A 16266-nucleotide genomic window follows, 5' to 3' on the forward strand; every position below is an offset into this window, starting at 1 on the left:
ACTCACTCACTGCTTGAGTGGTGTCACTCTTGAATTCCTCACTTGAGAGTTTTTTCATGCAATCTAACAGACTGGTCAAAGAAGCCGTGGCCTTACTTCTGCTGTCCTCAATTTGACAGGGGAACTCATATACTATTGGTGATGAGGCCCTGGAATGGGAGATATCCCCAAGCTGAGCCAGAACGCCCTCTACAAATTGTTGTCTCTCAATAGAGAAGTCTGATCCTTTTTCTCCAACAGTGTACAGGGGGTCCTCCTTTGACATCTCAGTCTTGTACAAGACCAGAAGCTCTGAGATAACTTCTTTGGTGCAAGTTGTCAGAAGGAGCTTGCTTTCTTCTGACTCAGTTTGTGCCCAAAGAAGTTTTGAGCACTCACTTAGGCCTCTTTGTAAAGTAACTTCACCAGTGGACTCTGGCAACTGAGGCTCACTCTTACTGGGCCTATATTTCATGTCTAAGCAAGGAAGTGGAACTGTCTCCTTAAACTCAGCATTTGTGATGTTGTCATCAGATGTGACCATGCTCTTTAGGGCAAATCTCTGAAGCTTGCCAAAATAATCTTTCAAGCTGTTTTGGATGCTGTGGTAAATGTGAACAGCAGCAGACCAGGCACTCTTCTGTTGGGGACTCTCTTCAGATTCAGCCAAGGACTTCATATCTGACATGAAAGTCTTAACAACTACTGACGCTGCTGAGCCCACAGGGCGAATTGACTCTGTCTTTAAAATGCCAGACAATGTTTGACCTGATACAGCACCTGTTAACTCAGACTGAATGACTGAACTAGGAAAGCTCAAACTACTGACTTTTTTGGCAAGAACTCCACTCACTGCTTGTATTGCTGATGTTTGAAACTCCCGGCTGGAGAGTTTTTGGATGCTCTTAGATGTGAGCGTGCAGGAGGAACCAGATTCTCCAATATTGTAGCTGCTCTCGTATTTCCTTATCAGGGCATCAAGATCCTCAATGAAGCCAACATGCGATGCCAAAAATGTGATCTTGTCCTTCAGATCTTCCAGCAAATTCTGTTCGTTCTCTTCAACAAAAGCTACCATTGTGTCAGAGATTGTGGTCATGACTTGCCCTGTTAGACTCTTGCTCTCTTGGTCAACTTTTTCAAGTTTTGCAGCCAGCTCTCTCACCATGCTCTCAGTCACCTTGGTCTGTGAGTCTCCCTTTACCGGTGTCACTTGAGAGGTTTGGCTAGCGGAGGCACTCTTAACGACCACTGATAAGGCCGACTTGACATCTTTAATCACTCAAGCCATTACAGCAGGGGTCATCTTTGGAGAGCCTGCACTTCCAGATGGAGAATTGGACATGCATGCAAGTTTGGAGAGAGAACCTTGCAGGCTGTCCTGCACACAGGTGACGAGGGTGTCCTCTGAGACACCTAAGAGGACTTGTAGCGTCTCAGAGTTGGTTGTTTTCTTCTGCACATCAGACAGAGAGGTTAGAGTCCTTGAAAACAGAAATCATCACAGTCAAACAAATAATATGTAAGGCTGTGATGCACATTCAGTGTGTCAAATACATCTGTACCATTGAAAACAATGAGGAAAACACTGCTGTTTCTCTGAGAAAAAACCTTAGTGTGATGTCAGCCTAACTGCTTAATTTCTAAAGCCCAATAAAATGTTTTTTTTGTATAAGTCATTTGTATTGAAACTGGCCTGTAGATATCTATCTATCCTGGCAATATCTATCCTCTACAAAAATCCAAATTGCTATAAGCTTCAAATACTGTAACTTCTAATAACTTCAAGGACAATTATAAATACAAGGCAGTTTGAAGAAATGTTAAAGGGAAATTTCTAAATGTTTCAACTTCATATTCACCATCTCCAGCACCACCCCAACATCAGCATATGTGAAAAACGGGCATTTCTATGTTTTGTAGTAAAAAAGAAAGAGGAAGATAAGTGTTTTCTATGACATCATCAACCAATTAGTAGGAAATGCCTACTCATAATTGGTTAAAATCACACGATGCACACTGATGATGTCATTACAATCTAGAGCTGAGCATTTAACCAACATTTTTGTTACACGTCGGTCAATTAGTTTTTAAACAACTAATTGACCGACGTCGGCTCAATTATTTGAATTCCATATAGTTAATTTTTTTCTTCTTCTGTAAGTGATTGACAGTCGGTGTTCAGCGGTCATAAAAGTAGGTCTTATTTACTTAGAAGAACTACTAAAATTGTGATTTTGTCAGACAGGATAAGCAGCAGCTCTATAGAGATGAGTTGATGACTTGGAATGAAATAATAAAGTCATCAAAAAATATTTTATATGAGAAAGTAAATGATGGTTGATAAGTCATAAACAGTAATGGACAGTCACTACCATCATGGGACTTTTATTCATTGTTTTATTATGTGTTGTTACAGCATTCAACACACATAATCCATAGTGCATTCAATGTCTAAAAAAAGTATTGAAATCCAAAACCGTGATTATTTTTTAAATATTTGAATCGAAACCAAACCAACCTCAAAAAGCACTAATTTCTCAGCACTATTGGAAACAGTTTACTACAAAGCATGGAAATGTGTAATTTTCACATATGGTGATGCTGGAGATGAATATGAAGTTGTTAAATTTCCCTTTAAGAACATACCTCATGGCCCCCTTGGGCAGGTAGCTTCCACTGCCCTTAGTCAGGTAAATCTCCTTGAACTTAAGTTGTGATTCCTGCTCTTCTTCCTCTTCCTGCTCCATACAGTTGGAGGAAGGGTAGGGAGTCGGGATGCGAAAGCTATTGTAAGACTTTCGACTGCCTGGCCTCTTAGGTACACCAGCCTCAGTAAATCTCACGCGGGACTTGGTGTTAGTCTTATCGTCTAACAGACTGGTGAGTGACGCTGTGAGAGATCTCTGTGACAATGGAGAGGAGGCAGCATCTTGGATGCCCAGTAGTTCGTAAAGACCTGGGATGATGATCTGCATCAGCTTGTCCGATAAAAACTGGACAATCCTCAGACACAAGCCGGCAAGCTGTTGTTTTGTCAGCTGTATTCCAGAAACAGAAGAAGTGTTTTAAAATGTTGCATAGTGCGTCTTTCAAAAGCTTATGAACAAGGTTAAACATTAGGCAGAGTTTTCATGGTAATCTGATTAAATTTTCAGTAACATGATCTTACCGGGTCAAACATGCCCTCACGAATCCCCCTCCATTGCCTGAAAACAATATTGTTATAAATGTTGTCATATCAGGATGCGTGGCAGAATTGTTTTTATTTAATTATTTGCCTGATCGTGAAGTTATACTTGCTTTGTGTCAGTTGTTTTGGCAAAATTGCAATGTGACAACTTTTCTAGCAATGAATTTTTTTTTCCCGATTGATCAGTTTCTAATTTGATCTTATTTCCTTGAAGGTGTGATAGTACCAAAGAAAACAGAACATACTTCTCAGTTAGGTTTTGAAGGAAGTCCATAAGTGTCAGATGTTCCACATTGTTGAGCTTCCCCTCTTCTGTGGTTTCCATCACTGAGGTTGCTCTACTCCTGGTAGAATTGCTCTGCTCCTGGTAGAAATGTAATTATATTGCAAATAATACAACTTAATATACAACAAATATCATACTGAAATTATTATTAACTGTTAAAGAGTGGAGGAGCATTGGCAACGTTGGGCCAATTAAACAACTGCAACACAACAGAGATGGTTGTGGTACGTCAACATTGCCAATGATAGCATCACTATAACATTTTATTGGATTAATGTTGTAATATGAAATGACATGGTCAACTTACCATCTCATTGACAGCTTCAGAGGTCAGGTGGTCATCCATCACACAGACAGGCAGGTCTAGAGACTGGGACAAGGCTCTATGGTCATAACCAGGAGAGAATGGAAACAACATCAGAGCAGGTCCCCATGGCAGAATCTAACCACTGTCTTCATGTCAAAGACTCACTTAGTAGTTAATACATGGCCACAAATAATGAGCGGTTCAAATAGATTGGCTGGGGACTTGACCCTACAAATGACTCCATGAATGACGCCTGACCTGCCCCATAACAAGTTCTCTCTTATTAGTCTCTCTCTCTTAATCTCCACACAAATATCTAACTGGACAGAGTGTAAGTGGCCTTACCTGACTCTCTCAGTGTCAGAAACATCATAGTCTTGTTGTTCTATGTCCTCCAGGGACATCTCAGCTACACCAGACGGGGCAAAGCCCGGGATGATCTCTCAAACTGAAAATAATGACTGTTTATGTGAACTGAACCATTTACAGTGGCTTGCGAAAGTATTCACCCCCCTTGGCATTTTCCCTATTTTGTTGCCTTATAACCTGGAATTAAAATAGATTTTTGCACTGTCAACTGTGGGACTGTAGGTATGTGCCTTTCCAATAGATGTCCAATCAATTGAATTTACCACAGGTGGACTCCAATCATGTTGTAGAAATACCTCAAGGATGATCAAGGGAAACAGGATGCACCGGTGCTCAATTTCGAGTCTCATAGCAAAGGTTTTGAATACTTATGTAAATAAGGTATTTCTGGTTTTTTCCGTTTTAAATTGCAAAAATGTCTAAACTGTTTTTGCTTTGTCATTATAGGATATTGTGTGTAGATTGATGAGGAAAATGTTGTATGTAATCCATTTTAGAATAAGGCTGTAACGTAAAAAATGAAATGTGTAAAAAGTAAAGGGGTCTGAATACTTTCCAAATGCACTGAAGCAGTCTATAAGATATATCTTATTACAGTTTAGGCCTACCTTGTTATTTTCTTCCATCTGGCAATATCATATTAATGGATTAAATCTATTTAGTTTGTTTTGTTGCTAGTATTTTTATTAATCGTTTGAAAATACAAGTATTATCTACTTTCTGAAGGACAGCCAAGTTGATAGGCAACATAGAACCTACAGACAATTATGACATCATTGGAACGCATGCACGTGTCACAAACACCTTTAGCCCAAAAAATCAGTGTAGCAGTGCTGCCCAAGCTGGGGGCGATACACTTTTATTAGGCTTTTATTCAGATTCATAAACAATGCTCTACTTGAAGTCAATGAGTAAACATGTAGCAACATGCCTGAGCTTTAACATTAAGTAGAAGTTGACACTAACCATATGTATAATCCTAAAATGCTTGCCCTAAATACCAGTCTAGAACCCAGGTATGTCTCCTGCTATTTATAGTATCTTTCAAGTACATCTTATTACAGTTTAGGCCTATCTTATTATTTTCTTCCATCTAGCAATATCATTTTAAGGGCAAATACACACACATATGTTGTAGGCCAATGAACTCCATAGTTTTAATCAGAGTTTATAATAAGGAAGGGGAATTCTGTAACAGTTTATGACATCAAAGGTATGGCAGCTATGGAGAATCATTTTCAAAACAATGTCCAAAACGGGAAATCATTGGATGTGATTCATTCGATTCTATGCAATTTCATCTTTGAGGACTGACATGGAAGCAACCATTACACAACCCTGAACTCAATAACCCCACCCCAGTTTCAGAAGAGATATCAAACCATATCTTGTCATTCTGTATTACTACATCCATCAGCCTGGACAGTGATGGATGGCTATATGGAGCATCCTTGTCCATCATGTTCAGTGTGTTAGTGCTCTCACCACAGCGAGGCAGCAGAGTACCAGTTGAGGTAGGTGCAGGCAGAGCGTAGTAATTAAAGGCAGTGGTAGCCTATCCATCCCCATATCAACACCTGCAGCATCTCATGACACGCGCTCACACTCCCCCATTTACCACAACTTCCAAACTAACTGGACCATAAACAACGTGTAACTTCGTGGCCATTCCAAGTCAGGATCACACCTAATAACAAATAGCTAAAGAGGATAAACCACAAATAAATTCATGTTTCCTAAAACAATGTGTAACTTCGTGGCCATTCCAAGTCAGGATCACACCTAATACCAAATAGCTAAGAGGATAAACCACAAATCAATTCATGTTTTGTAGGGGGGAGTTCACGATTATGTGGTGGTTGTTTCACTATCGATGATGAAATTGCATTAAATCAAAAGAGTCAGACCCAATGATTTACTGTTCGTAAGGACAGAGTGCCACTAGTAATATTGAACATTAAGTCGAAATGTAGCTAGGGGAGTTCAAGATCCAAGATCACATTTTCTTTCTATGGATTAGCCCATCTGTCAAGTGTTGGTTGTCCAGTAAAAAACTCAAACTTCGAATTAAGATTATCAATCAGATTCTGTGATCAATGTGAATCTGTGAACAGTCTTGTGAATCTTTACTAGAGTCCCCATTAGCTAACGCTATAACGTTAGCTAATCTTCCTGTGGTCCAACACCAATTGATAAGACATTACAAACAATTACAAATGAAGACTTTACAAACATTTAACAAGTAGACAATACAGACAATTAAAATACCTGACATTCAACATTCAGTTGATGCTTTGTAGGTGATGCAATAGCTGTAAACTATAGAGCTCGTGGCCAAGGTGAGTTAAGCGGCTAGAGTGGTTTCCTGTATGCCCATGCTGCACATAGCCCACCCCAATGCACTAGATAGCCTAGTAAACAAGCCTATACACCGCGGGTAAATGCCACTATCCACTGTTACAGTGGTCAGAGATCACAGCCAGAAGCCTACCACTACCAACGGGCTACAACTGTTCAGTATTGTTGTCTAATTTATGGACATCGTCTATGTGACTTTTTTTAAATTATCAAGTAGGCCCAACACAGCTTCAGAAGATGTAGGTACATTTGACCAATATTCATGTATCCATGTTTCAGTTAGCATGGTCATGTTTCCTTTCACGTGAGAAATATTAACCAAAGCATCATTTTCCCTTGCTTATCTCCTTCAAAATACTGCAAGCTACAGAGCTATATAAATAATGACTGTATTGGCATGATTCCATACCTTATTATTGACTTCAATTGGAGGTGCAATTCACTCCTTTTGACGAGTAGGTTTGGTCCTCATTTCCAGAGCAAATGTGCAACAGTTCTACACAAACATATTTAACTGTCTGTTTTCATTACATCATCAGCTACCTTTGTTACATCACAAAGCCAGCTGGCTAAATCTGGCACATTTACAGAAATACAGTAGATTGTCCCTGTCAAATACATTTGATAAAAAATAAATGTCCAAACAAACAGTGGTGGAAAAAGTCCTCAATCAGTCAGTTGCAAACAGTATGACTCAAGTAAATGTGAAAGTTGCCCAGTAAAATACTACTTGGGTAGTATTTGGTTTGAAATATTCTCAAGTATCAAAAGTAAAAATAATTAAAAAAATTAAGCAAAGCAGACATCACCATTGTATTGCTTTTTTTGAATGTAACAATAGCCAGGGGCACACTCCAACACTTAAGACATAATTTATAAACTAAGCATTTGTGTTTATTGAGTCTTCCAGATCAGAGGTTCTCTTGATAAGTGTGTGAATTGGACCATTTTCCTGTCATACAAAGCATTCAAAATGTACTTTTGTGTATCAGGGAAAGTGGATGGAGTCAAAAGTACATTTTTGTCCTTTATGAATGTACTGAAGTTGTCAAAAATATAAATAGTTAAGGTACAGATACCCTCAAAACGATTTAAATCATTTTTACTTAAGTACTTTGCACCACTGAAAACAAACCTTTTCTAATGTCTCTATATCACTGGCTTGCAGGGTTTTCACCATTGACCCTTCATGTAATGGTATCGAAGTTCAAGATCCATCTTGGCTTAATGTAGGTAACAAGTATTGAAGGTGTATAACTTCAACTTTTGTTAGTCAACGTTCACGTTCGTAATGATAGTTTATTACACTTGTCTGAGCAGTCAAACTGGTATGAAAAATATCCCATTCATAATAGAAAAGACAATGTTCAGAATACCTGGAGTGACAATTGATGGAAAGGGTTTACAGCATTACAAAAGTTTGATTAAAAACGGAATATTTATTCACCCACAATTTATTCTTGGCGCACTCTTTCAACTTGAAAATTAAGTTATGTTCAAGGATATTTAGATTTGTGTGGCTTAAAAATAGAGTACAAACTCAGTCTGTACATCACTTTAATATTAATAACCAATGTCAAGGCATCATGATACAGAGAAAGACATACAAATGCTAGTCTACCAACATCAAATAAATGCTGATTACAGACATATTTATGCAAAAAAACAGGGGGTAAATTAATTTAGATACAGTCACAAGCTCCAATCTAAATGGCAGCAGGGAGAATATGATGTGGACACCAAGGAACTTAATTCTCAATCCGCTCCAATACAGCCCTGTTGATGTGAATGGGGGAGTGTTCTGCCCTCCTTTTCCTGTAGTCCACGATCATCTCCTTTGTTTTGCTCATGTTGAGGGAGAGGTTGTTGTTCTGGCACCACACTGCCAGGTCTCTGACCTCCTTCCTATAGGCTGTCTCATCATTGTCGGTGATCAGGCCCACCCCTGTTGTGTCGTCAGCAAACTGAATGATGGTGTTGGAGTCATGCTGGCCATGCAGGAGGGGACTATGCACGCACCCCTGAGGGGCCCCCATGTTGAGGATCAGTGTGGCAGATGTGCTGTTGCCTATCTTTACCACCTGGGGGAGGCCCTTCAGGAAGTCCAGGATCCAGTTGCAGAGGGAGGTGTTCAGTTCCAGGGTCCTTAGCTTAGTGATGAGCTTTGTGGGCACTGTGGTGTTGAATGCTGAGCTGTAGTCAATGAACAGCATTCTCACATAGGTGTTCCTTTTGACCAGGTGTAAAAGGGCAGTATAGATCACGATTGATATTGCATCATCTGTGAAGCTGTTGGGGCGGTATGCAAATTGAAGTGGATATATAGGGTTTCTGGGATGATGGTGTTGATGTGAGCCTTGACCAGCCTTTCAAAGGCTATGGGGTAATAGTAATTTAGGCAGGTTACCTTCACTTTCTTGGGCACAGGGACTATGGTGGTCTGTTTGAAACATGTAGGTATTACAGAGGTTGAAAATGTCAGTGAAGACACTTGCCAGTTGGTCCGCGCATGCTCGGAGCACACGTCCTGGTAATCCATCTGACCCCTTGTGAATGTTGACCTTTTTAAAGGTTTTGCTCTCATTGGCTACGGAGAGTGTTATCACAGTTGTACCGAACAGCTGATGCTCTCATGCATGCCTCAGTGTTGCTTGCCTTGAAGCGAGCATAAAAGGCACCTAGCCCGTCTGGCAGACTTGTGTCACTGGGCAGCTTGAGGCTGGGTTTCCCTTTGTTGTCCGTAATAGTTTGCAAGCCTTGCCACATCCAACGAGCATCAGAACCGGTGTAGTAGGATTCAATCTTAGTCCTGTATTTACGCTTTGTGTTACGCTCGTCGTTGGAATGAGGAGGCCAAGGTGCAGCGTGTTAAGTGTACATCTTACTTTATTAGATGAACACCAAAAAAATATATATATATAAACAAACATAATGTTCATAAGTATGATCCCCAATCAGAGACAACGATAGATAGCTGTCTCTGATTGGGAACCATACCAGTCCAAACAAAGAAATAGATCACCTAGATTGCCCACCCTAGTCACACCCTGACCTAACCAACCACTTTGCCTATTTGATGGTTAGTCTGAGGGCATAGCAGGATTTCATATAAGTGTCTGGATTAGTGTCCCGCTCATTGAAAGAAGCAGCTCTAGCCTTTAGCGCGGTGTGGATGTTGCCTGTAATCCATGGCTTCTGTCCGGGATATGTACATACGGTCACTGTGGGCACGACGTTGTCAATCCACTTATTGATGTAGCCTGTGACTGAGGTGGTATACTCCTCAATGCATGTGGATGATTTGCAGAACATATTACAGTCTGTGCTAGCAAAACAGTCAACATATGACAACAAATGAATGCAATCTCATTTAATGAGGAAAATTATCTTGGGTTGGAGAAGCTTCTAGTGATGGCTCTATACATTCTGGTGAAAAGGGAGGGTTTGCGACTCTTCTCTTCAGGTGGGAAGGAATATGCGATGTCATTTCCCTCTGGAGCAAAGGAGCCATGAGAATTTGTCCTCGACTCTGCAAAGAAAGACCATCCAGTATGTCATGGGTAACAATTCAGAGCAGAGTGCAATGTCTTTCCAAATTAATTAGTTGAACGCTAAAGTAATAATATCTTAGTCTTGAATGAGCAGCAGCAGGGCTTACCTGTAAAGTACACAGTAGGGGAAGTGTTCTGAGGCTGGTACTCCATAGACTTTTGAGGACAGTGGTCCTTTCTAACTTTCTTAGAACCCTGTTTGGTGGGAAAAGGCACATTAAAACAAACTGTTAAATATCTTAAAGTACAGTATATCAACTGGAAAAAGGCAACACAATGCTAAAATACTGAATTATATAAACAAATAATATCTCATACATTCAAAAGCAGTGTTATTCATGAAAAATCTGTACTTGTACTATACCTTTATGTTAAAGCATATCTTGCTGAACATGGTTTTCTTGCTTTTCTTGGACTTGAAGATGGGGATCTGCTCTCCAGTACTGCTGGTGCTATCCCTTACCAAATCCAACATCCCTTCTACAATGTCACTGGTGGCCATGCTGGTACCGGACTCAAAAGAACATTTGGCATTGGCTTTGGTGATCATTTGATGACTTGAGCCAACTGATAAGGCATCCATCATTTTGTTGACCATGACCTTCGTGAGCTGATTCATTGTGTCACTATCCTCTGGCTTGCTCTGATTGAGCTGGATAGGAAAGACCATGCAAGTAGAGGTGCTTGGTTCATTCTGGACTGAAACATCAATGTTTATATTTTCATTCTCATCTAACCACTGTTTTAGGAAGCCCTTCACTGTCTCTTCAGCAAATATCTGGAGAAGCTGGGAGGAGAGCTTCCTGGATATGGCACATTGTTCCGTTCCCCATTTCATCCTTGACAGAATGGAGTCTGAAGCACTTCTGACTGCTGCCAATGTTAAGACCTGTGGAGTGCTGTGGCTGTCCTGAAGGGCTATCACTTTATCCACAAATTCATGACTGAAAATGTGGATGGTCCCAGTGGAAATGATTTTTCTCAATTTCCTAACAGCAGATCGGAGGTTGTCAGGATGAGAAGCACCCTGTCCATCTTCCTGTGTGTTCTCAACACTTTCCACCATTTCGTCCACTACCACCCCAGCAGCTTGCCTGACTTTGTCCACAAAGGATGGGGGAAATAAGTTCTCTGTGTGAAACAAGTCCTGAATGATTATGTTTCTTACAATGGGAAAGTCACTCTGAGCAGATAATTCAGTGGGGATGGGAGTACCGGGCAAGGTGATGTCCCATTCTGACTGCTTTGATTTTGAAGTAGGTGTTAGAGAGATGGAGGAGCGTGAAGAAGAGGTATTTCTTGTATTTTGGCTGTCAGCACTCCTACAACGGATCGTGCCAATATCCTCCAGCATGGATCCTGAAAGCTTAGTGGTTTTAGGTAGTAATTTGTGCGGAATGTGCACACAGGCATCGTTTCCACCAGGTGTAAAACTGCTCTGGTTGACCTCAAGATGGCAGAGACTTGCTCTTTGTGAAGCAGGACTACTTTGATATGTAAATATTTGGATTGAACCAAGTGTTGTGTCTGACATTTGAAGATCTTTTCTGAGAAACTCCGTAATCTTACTTTGCAGACTGTAGTAGATGTTACGAGCAACAGACCAGATTCTTTTCTCAGAAACCTGTCCAGTGGTGAGCAGGGAGGTTCCAGATACCATGTCAGATGATTGGGTGGTCTGGGTGAGCTCCTGCAGATCTTTCACTATGGTTTGTATAATATCAGTAGATGTGGTGGATGTAGATACAGACTGGAGGTACTTATCTGTTGTACCTTCCTCCACAATGTTAAATGATCTAGAGAGGACCTCACTCACTCCTTTCTCAGCTTTGGTTTGGAACTCATGACTAGAAAGTTTTTGGAGGCTCTTTGTTGAAAGACTGTGGGAAGATGCAATGCCTTTGGAGGCAGCCGTGCTGCAATCTAGACTTACTGGAGAGGTTCGCTCAGTAGAACCTTGGAGACGTTCAAACATGTCTTCACATGGTGTTGGGGACCTTGACAAGGAGATGTCCTTCAGCTGAGACAGAACACCACCTACCAATATGTTGACCTCAAGGGACATATCAGATATTTTCTTTCCTACTGTGGAGAAGCAAGGTGCATTTGATGTCTGATCCTCGCATGAGGTCAAGATTGTTGAAATGACCTGTTTGGTACTATTGTTCATTAGACCCTCGTCTGTTTCAGTCCAGAGAAGTTTTGAACTCTCGCTGACACCCATGTGTAGAGTCACTTCCTGGTTCAAACTGGGCAAGTGAGGCACACTCTTACTAGCTTGCGTCAAGTTCTGGCTTGCCAAACCAAGGTACTCCTTAGTCACAAGATGTCCAGAGTCCTCTGTGGGTGTATGGCTAGACATTCTTCTCTGCACATCTGACCTCCGCCGGTGAATGGTGAAGCCCTTTAATGTCTTCTTAATATTTTTATATAAACTAGTGGTAGCAGACCAGATCCTGCTCTGTAGCTTTTGTGCATTTTCCTGGAGGTCAGGTTCTCTCTCCTCTACTTCTGCAGGTTGCGCTGAGCTCTGAAGGTCTTCCACAAATGTGTCAATGATGCCAAAGGCAGCAGAATCCTTTGACAAGGTTCTCTGGTTTTGAACGGAACAAGACCTGGATGCTACAGAATAAGCAGGCTGTGCACTAGTTAAGCTACTGGTGGACTTTTTAACTAGGAACTCACTCACTGCTTGAGTGGTGTCTGTCTTGAATGACTGGTCAAAGAAGCTGTGGCCTTACTTCTGCTGTCCTCAATTTGACAGGGGAACTCATATACTATTGGTGATGAGGCCCTGGAATGGGAGATATCCCCAAGCTGAGCCAGAACGCCCTCTACAAATTGTTGTCTCTCAATAGAGAAGTCTGATCCTTTTTCTCCAACAGTGTACAGGGGGTCCTCCTTTGACATCTCAGTGTTGTACAAGACCAGAAGCTCTGAGATGACTTCTTTGGTGCAAGTTGTCAGAAGGAGCTTGCTTTCTTCTGACTCAGTTTGTGCCCAAAGAAGTTTTGAGCACTCACTTAGGCCTCTTTGTAAAGTAACTTCACCAGTGGACTCTGGCAACTGAGGCTCACTCTTACTGGGCCTATATTTCATGTCTAAGCAAGGAAGTGGAACTGTCTCCTTAAACTCAGCATTTGTGATGTTGTCATCAGATGTGGAAATGCTCTTTAGGGCAAATCTCTGAAGCTTGTCGAAATAATCTTTCAAGTTGTTTTGGATGCTGTGGTAAATGTGAACAGCAGCAGACCAGGCACTCTTCTGTTGGGGACTCTCTTCAGATTCAGCCAAGGACTTTATATCTGATACGAAAGTCTTAACAACTACTGACGCTGCTGAGCCCACTGGGTGAATTGACTCTGTCTTTACAATTCCAGACAATGTTTGACCTGATACAGCACCTGTTAACTCAGACTGAACGACTGAACTAGGAAAGCTCAAACTACTGACTTTTTTGGCAAGAACTCCACTCACTGCTTGTATTGCTGATGTTTGAAATTCCCGGCTGGAGAGTTTTTGGATGCTCTTAGATGTAAGCGTGCAGGAGGAACCAGATTCACCAATATTGTAGCTGCTCTCGTATTTCCTTATCAGGGCATTAAGATCATCAATGAAGCCAACATGCGATGCCAAAAACGTGATCTTGTCCTTCAGATCTTTCAGCAAATTCTGTTCGTTCTCGTCAACAAAAGCCACCATTGTGTCAGAGATCATGGTCATGACTTGCCCTGTTAGACTCTTGCTCTCTTGGTCAACTTTTTCAAGTTTAGCAGCCAGCACTCTCACCATGCTCTCAGTCACCTTGGTCTGCGAGTCTCCCCTTACCGGTGTCACTTGAGAGGTTTGGCTAGCGGAGGCACTCTTAACGACCACTGATACGGCCGACTTGACATCTTTAATCACTTCTGCCATTACAGCAGGGGTCATCTTCGGAGAGCCTGCACTTCCAGATGGAGAATTGGACATGCATGCAAGTTTGGAGAGAGAACCTTGCAGGCTGTCCTGCACACAGGTGACGAGGGTGTCCTCTGAGACACCTAAGAGGACTTGTAGCGAGTCAGAGTTGGTTGTCTTCTTCTGCACATCAGACAGAGAGGTTCTTGAAAAAAAAACAGAAATCATCACAGTCAAACAAATAATATGTAAGGCTGTGAGGAACGTCGCTCTGGTGGAGGTGTGTCAAACACATCTGCACCGTTGAAAATAGTGAGGGACTCGTTGCTTTTGCTCTGGGAAAACACCTTAGTGTGGTGGAGGTGTGTCAACCACATCTAATAATAAAAAATAATAATTTATTCAACTTCTATAGTTCTTTTCATTACAGAAAGAGAAAAGAGAAAAGCTTCTGCCGGTTTGGAGAAGAAAAAAAAGACTATTACTATTATTCTGTTTTAAAGTCAAATAATATGATAAATTAGAGTACTTTTTTGTATAAGTAATTTGTATTGAAACTGGCTTGTACAGTTGAAGTCGGAAGTTTACATACACTTAGGTTGGAGTCATTAAAAGTCGTTTTTCAACCACTCCACAAATTCCTTGTTAACAAACTCTAGTTTTGGCAAGTCGGTTAGGACATCTACTTTGTGCATGACACAAGTCATTTTTCCAACAATTGTTTACAGACAGATTAGTTAACTTATAATTCACTGTATCTCAATTCCAGTGGGTCAGAGGTTTACATGCATTAAGTTGACTGTGCCTTTAAACAGCTTGGAACATTCCAGAAAAGGATGTCATGGCTTTAGAAGCTTATGTTAGGCTAATTGACATCATCTGAGTCTGTGGATGTATTTCAAGGCCAACCTTCAAACTCAGTGCCTCTTCGCTTGACATCATGAGAAAATCAAAAGAAATCAGCCAAGACCTCAGAAAAAAATTGGTTCATCCTTGGGAGCAATTTCCAAACGGCTGAAGGTACCACGTTCATCTGTACAAACAATAGTACGCAAGTATAAACACCATGGGACCACGCCGCCGTCATACCACTCAGGAAGGAGACGCGTTCTGTCTCCTAGAGATGAACGTACTTGGGTGCGAAAAGTGCAAATCAATCCCAGAACAACAGCAAAGGACCGTGTGAAGATGCTGGAGGAAACAGGTACAAAAGTATCTATATCCACAGTAAAACGAGTCCTATATCGACATAACCTGAAAGGCCGCTCAGCAGGGAAGAAGGCACTGCTCCGGAAGCCGCCATAAAAAACCCAGACTACGGTTTGCAACTGCACATGGGGACAAAGATCGTACTTTTTGGAGAAATGTCCTCTGGTCTGATGAAACAAAAATAGAACTGTTTGGGCATAATGACCATCATTATGTTTGGAGGAAAAAGGGTGAGGCTTGCAAGCCAAAGAACACCATCCCAACCGTGAAGCACGGGGGTAGCAGAATCATGTTGTGGGGGTGCTTTGCTGCAGGAGGGTCTAGTGCACTCCACAAAATAGATAGCATCATGAGGATGGAAAATTATGTGCATATATTGAAGCAACATCTCAAGACTTCAGTCAGGAAGTTAAAGCTTGGTCGCAAATGGGTCTTCCAAATGGACATGACCCCAAGCATACTTCCAAAGTTGTGGCAAAATGACTTAAGAACAACAAAGTCAAGGTATTGGAGTGGCCATCACAAAGCCCTGACCTCAATCCTATAGAACATTTGTGGGCAGAACTGAAAAAGCTTGTGCGAGCAAGGAGGCCTACAAACCTGACTCGGTCATACCAGCTCTGTCAGGAGGAATGGGCCAAAATTCTCCCAACTTATTGTGGGAAGCTTGTGGAAGGCTACCCAAAACATTTGACCCAAGTTAAACAATTTAAAGGCAATGCTACCAAATACTATTTGAGTGTATGTAAACTTCTGACCCACTGGAAATGTGAAGAAAGAAATAAAAGCTGAAATAAATTATTCTTTCTTATTCTATTATTCTGACATTTCACATTGTTAAAATAAAGTGGTGAGCCTATCTGACCTAAAACAGGGAATTTTTACTAGGATTAAAATGTCAGGAATTCTGAAAAACTGAGTTTAAATGTACTTGGCTAAGGTGTATGTAAACTCCGAATTCAACTGTAAATGGCCATATCTATCCTCTAAAAAAAAAGTGAAATTGCTATAAACATCAAATACTGTTTAAGGACAATCATAAATAAAAGGCAGTATTGAAGAATGGTTACAGACATACCTCATGGCTGGCTTGGGCAATGGTTTTGGACAGTAGCTT

The 16266-nt window shown here is 41.1% G+C and overlaps 1 protein-coding gene and 1 long non-coding RNA gene across 2 annotated transcripts in view; one reads left to right on the top strand and one right to left on the bottom strand.

Annotated features, from left to right (window-relative positions):
- The window catches only part of LOC116361836 (protein ANKUB1-like), a 28009-nt gene that overhangs the window by 7851 nt on the left and 3892 nt on the right, over positions 1-16266 (top strand). The window lies entirely within an intron of this gene.
- On the bottom strand, positions 2538-4175 carry LOC116361837 (uncharacterized). The gene is made up of 4 exons (XR_004207654.1): positions 4111-4175; positions 3766-3841; positions 3152-3536; positions 2538-3020 (listed from the first exon to the last, which is right to left on the bottom strand). It is a non-coding gene; the product is annotated as an uncharacterized LOC116361837 (long non-coding RNA).

This window comes from Oncorhynchus kisutch, unplaced genomic scaffold (genome assembly GCF_002021735.2).
Source record: "Oncorhynchus kisutch isolate 150728-3 unplaced genomic scaffold, Okis_V2 scaffold748, whole genome shotgun sequence".
NCBI classification, from domain to species: Eukaryota; Metazoa; Chordata; class Actinopteri; order Salmoniformes; family Salmonidae; genus Oncorhynchus; species Oncorhynchus kisutch.